Source organism: Bactrocera tryoni, chromosome 5 (genome assembly GCF_016617805.1).
Source record: "Bactrocera tryoni isolate S06 chromosome 5, CSIRO_BtryS06_freeze2, whole genome shotgun sequence".
NCBI classification, from domain to species: domain Eukaryota; kingdom Metazoa; phylum Arthropoda; class Insecta; order Diptera; family Tephritidae; genus Bactrocera; species Bactrocera tryoni.
Genome location: NC_052503.1, coordinates 74,926,479 through 74,932,010, shown reverse-complemented (window position 1 = coordinate 74,932,010; position 5,532 = coordinate 74,926,479). Strand labels below are relative to the sequence as shown.

Below are 5,532 nucleotides of genomic sequence, written 5' to 3'. Positions count from 1 at the left end.
TAATAATTTTTATTGCAACTTTTTTACGATACGGTTGGCGAATGGCGGATGGCAACAGCGTTTGAGCGCTTGACGACAGCTGCTTCCGGCACACTGACAGTCACTGACGGGCTACTCTGCGTGTGTGTGTACGTGTATATACTTATGTACGCGCGGCAGTCGGGAAATCGGATGTGAACTCGCTCACACACAACTGTGGCAAAGTGTTTATGTCGCAACAACAACAATGCAAACACAACATTGCCGCTACAACCAGCAGTAAAGTAACGCTCAACTACAACAACAACAACGCTGGTGTTGACATTAGCGAATATAGCAATACTCATATCAATAAATGTCTTGCATACAATATATTTGCGCCGTTTGATGTTGCCGCTCGGTTGCCAGCGCATGTTGCAAATTGTCGGTAAATGTGCTGCTGCTGCTCGGCTTGGCAATCAAAATTGCACCTAAAACTAATAAAAATCATAAAATGTTATGACAATAATAACGAACGGTGTAGTGTAATGAAAATAAAAATGCGACTGTGCACCGCACTGATAATGGTGATTGATACGCGCGCACTTGCAGTGGCACAACCAACAGCAAAGCTACTAATGATTGACAACAAATGTAGCTGTAGCGTTGATGTTGATTACAAACAATTTTGATTGACAAAATGCTGCACTGAAAAAAAATTTTGGAATTAAATGTAAGAGAAACAACAAAAATACAAGAGGTTCCATAGAAGTACTTAATTTTGGGCGATTAGCTTATGTGGCAGCTATATGCTATAGTGATCCGATTTGAAAAGTTTCTTTGGAGAATGTAGCGCTGCTTTAGGTGATAATCTATATCAAATTTGGTTAACATTTCTCGAAAAATGAAAAAGTTTTTCATACAAGTGCTTGATTTTGAACGCTCAGTTTATATGGCAGCTATATGCTATGGTGATCCGATCTGCACCATTTCTTCGTAGATTATATCTTTTCTTTAGGTTATAATTCATGACATATTTTGTGTACATATCTCGCTAAATGCAAGAGCTTTTCATGTAAGGACTTGATATTGAACATTCAATTCGTATAGCAGCTATATGTTATAGTAGTCCGATCTAAATAATTTCTTCGGAAATTGCCGCACAGACTGAGTAATACTCTGCAGCGAATTTGGTTAAGATATCTCTAAAACTGTACAAGTTTTCTATACAAGAACATGATTTTCAACATTATTTTTGTATAAAATCTATATGCTATAGTAATCCGATGACGGCGGTTCCGACAAAGGAGCAACTTATTTGGAAGAAAACAGCGTGTGCAAAATTTCAGACCAATATCTCAAAAACTGAGGTACCAGTGCACGCGTTTTTACAGACATACGAACAAACAGACTAAGAGGAAAACCAAAATGCCTAAATCTACTAAGCTCGTAATGATGATAGACGGGAAGGTTCATTGTGGCCTCGTGTATATACATATTTTATAGTGTCTCCGATGTTTCATGTTGCGTGTGGCAAACTGAATATGCCCTGTTCAGGGTAAAAAATAGTTTGAAAGTTCTTACCAACAAATGCTTACTAAACTGTCCAAACAATACACAGTTTTTTATACCAAAGACATACCCATTTATTGCTTTGCTCTGAGCACTTTGAATACCTATACTATTTTTGTTGTTCAGCCCACACCCTGTTTTCAGAAGTAACTAATTTTGAAAATTTTATAAATTTGTGAGAAGTTTTATCTAATCTTTCTTTTATATTTTTCGAATAAGTATCTAAATTTGAAAATTTGATAAATTTGTGGGAAGTTTTATCTAACTTTTCTTTAATATATATTATGTGTAAGTTTATTGATTGGTTCCAATATATCCCATATGGTCTAGTGGCTAGGATATCTGGCTTTCACCCAGAAGGCCCGGGTTCGATTCCCGGTATGGGAAATTCTTTTTTTACCAATCATAACTGTCAAGGTGGATTATATGAAAAAATTGATAAGCAATTAGGAGACTCACAACTTGTCATAAGGTCATATAATTTTGCAATTGTTTAAGAAAATTCTCATCGCTATATTATGGGTTCGCTATAACTTATAATTCTATGAGACTATATGAAACCCTAAATATACGTTTGCTATAATATAATGATACATGATTATATCGTTTGCTGAAACTTAGGTAATGTATTCAGATAATTTCGTATTTAATATAATATAATGATATACATATGATTATATCGTTTGCTGAACCTTTGGTATTTTATTCGGCTTATTTTTGATTTTTGTTCGGCTCACCTAACACTAATCGTTTGAGGAAGCATTATTAATATGTTAATCCGCTTAAGCGCAAATACTAAAGTATTTATATGAAGACATATAATTGTGTCCCATATGGTCTAGTGGCTAGGATATCTGGCTTTCACCCAGAAGGCCCGGGTTCGATTCCCGGTATGGGAAGTATTTTTTATATACTTTTTTATTAAAGCTTTTCTTTGATAAAATATTTATTTTATAAATATATAGCACTTTATATTCCTAAAATTATAGTTTGTAATATATTTATTATCCAAAATTTTGTCTAAATGTATTTCACTACTTTTCCTGCATTCCATAAGCGCAAATATGTATGTATATGAGAAAATATGCTAATATTTCAAATTCAATCAAATCTCATGTCATAATAAATAACTTATTCAAAAATCACCAAAATACAAAATAATACGTATAGGCAATAAAATACAGACTGACGTTGAAACGAAAAAAGTTATGACCGCCTTAATAAAACCGAATTTTGTAATCAAATATATGACAGCTTGGTTATGAAAAAATCGGCAATCAAAACTGTAAATATGAAAACGACACATTACATCGCTTTTTACACCAATATATATGTATATGAATGCTTAACATATACATATATGTACACACATATGAACGTTGTGACGTTGAAACAACAACCGTAGGCCGCGTTACGTATACGCCCGAGTGCATACTTAGCAGCGCCGTATAAATAAAATGCTTAAATAATAATAACAACAACAACAACTACATTGTGAAAAGTTCAATAGCCTTCAATGTGTTTAAGCAAAAGCTGAAAATTTTACAAGCAACAACAACAACAGCGTGAACAGCAACGCACAAAACATGAAGCAAAGAAATGGACCAACGAAAATATACAAAAATAAGTTGATTTTATGAATATACATATATGAATATGTATGTATATACATTTATATGATTATTGTGTGTATATACATAAATAAACACTAACAGCAACAAAGCATTAACGTTGGTGCATATACATACATACATATGTATGTATATTTTGGGTGTTTAGTGCTATAAAACCGTGTACTAATGCGTGGATGTCGGCTGTTAAAGCAAGTGTGTAACTTAGTCGAAGATATATTGTAATAAAATTATGAAATATTACAAAAATAAGTTGCCGGCACTCTTTCTACATTTAAACTTAAGTTAAAGTTCATAACTGAAAAAGAATTTCTGGCATAGTTTGATACAAAACTCGCTAAACTCATTCTAGAAATTATAAGAATATAATTATTTTGATGATATTTTTTACAAATTTAGACAGATGCGTTTTTGAATGACTAACTTACAATTCCTGCTTCTATATGTATAAATATATTTACATATGACTGCACTAAACCGTTTCAGCCGCTTGCAGTTAAGTGCAACTTGCAGTTAGCGCAACATATACAAGCTAAGCGCACACAAACAAGTTATGCAAACTGAAAAAGTCGTTCCGAAACAACAACTAAAACAAAAATCACATGTTTTCTCATATTAACAGAAAATCAGTGAAAAGCAGACTACCCAAAAATCAAATGAATAAACATATTGAGTTGAGTTAATGTAAATGTGAAGACAGCAAAACAATTTAATGACTAAAATACAAAGCTTGTAAGTCATACAAACTGTCATATAAAGGTTTAATGAGTTTGAATATTACAATATGCCATAAGTTAGTGTGCATGTATGTATGTATATGCTAAGTTAATGTGTATGTATGTATGTGCATACATTCATTAGCGTGAATAGTAGAAATCCGTTAACAAAAGTCAATGGCCGTTGCATTGAAAAAACGGTTGTTTATCTTGCCTTTCGGTGTTACTGGCACACTTTCGTATGTGTGTGCATATATTACCTACATACATATGTATGTGTTATATGTGAGTTCGAATACTTAACACAAGCAAATTGGAGTTATTGTTTTTTATGACTTTTGAATAACAAATAAGTAAAACTTGGTGGGTGAAAGGGCTTTACCTATGTATAACTAATGGATATAAACGTTACTGAAGGTATTTTAACTAAATTTTAGAGAAATATATACTAAATAAAATACAAAAAAAAGAACCATTAGCTTTGGTTGTACTGAAGTTACAATGCCTTTCACAAATACACAAAATTTCGTAAAAAAACATGATTTTGATAGGTAAATTTGTATGACAGCTATATGCTATAGTTGTCGGATCTGAACAATTTCTGCTGAGATTGAATCGTTTCTTTGGGCAATAACCCATGGTTAATTTTTTAATTATATCTCGAGAAATAAAAAAGTTTTTCATACAAGGCTTGGATTTCGTTGGTAAATTTGTATGGCAGCTATATGCTATAGTGGTCCGATCTGAATAATTTCTTTGAATATCGTAGTAATGCTTTAGGTTATAATTCATGCCCGATTTCGTGAAGATATCTCATTAAACAAAAGAGTTTTCCATTTAGGAATTTAATTTTGATCGTTCAGTTTGTATGGCAGCTATATGCTATAGTGGTCCGATCTGCACAATTTCTTCACAAATTGCGACGATGCTTTAATCAATAATTCCAGTCGAATTTCGTGAAAATAGCTTGTCATATAAGAAAGTTTTCCATACACTAACTTGATTTCGATCATTCAGTTTGTATGGCAGCCATGCGATATAGTGATCTGACATGGACGGTTTCAACAAACGAGCAGCTTCTTGGTGAAAAAAGAACGCGAGCAAAACTTCAGAGCGATATCTTAAAAACTGTGGGACTAGTTCTCATATATACTGGTAGACGGATATGTATAAATCAACTCACCTGGTCATGCTGATCATTTATATGTCGTCACCTAAAATAGAAAAAAAAAATATGTATCATGAAAAAAATCAAAATTGAGTTTTTTATTGCTAACATTATATTACATAGTATATGCATCATAAAATTTTAACCTCCGGCTGTCAAGTATACCCAATATATAACCAATACATAACCATTTTATAACCAAAACTCAATTTTTGTTTCAATATGAGTGGTTTCTATTATATTTTTTCCCTTCATTTGTAAACTTATGAAAAGTGATGTTACGTTATTTTGCATTGTAGGTGGTGACGATATGAATTTAGAGGATCCGCAAAGTGTTTTTTCTAGTATTCAAAATTTTGTTACAAACTTAATATACCCTATTCAGCGTATCGTTGTTTGTAACATATGTACATATATGTTTTTTATCCACATGCCACAAACTTTGATGGAAAATTTTACACAAATTTTTGCTCTTTTGTTATAATCT

At 32.4% G+C, this 5,532-nt stretch overlaps 2 non-coding genes across 2 annotated transcripts; both read left to right on the top strand.

The window, feature by feature from the left end:
* The first annotated feature begins 1,845 nt into the window (after positions 1-1,845).
* Trnae-uuc lies at positions 1,846-1,917 on the top strand. Its single transcript has one exon. It is a non-coding gene; the product is annotated as a tRNA-Glu (tRNA).
* A 440-nt stretch (positions 1,918-2,357) lies between these two features.
* Trnae-uuc lies at positions 2,358-2,429 on the top strand. The gene has a single exon. It is a non-coding gene; the product is annotated as a tRNA-Glu (tRNA).
* The last annotated feature ends 3,103 nt before the right edge of the window (positions 2,430-5,532 follow it).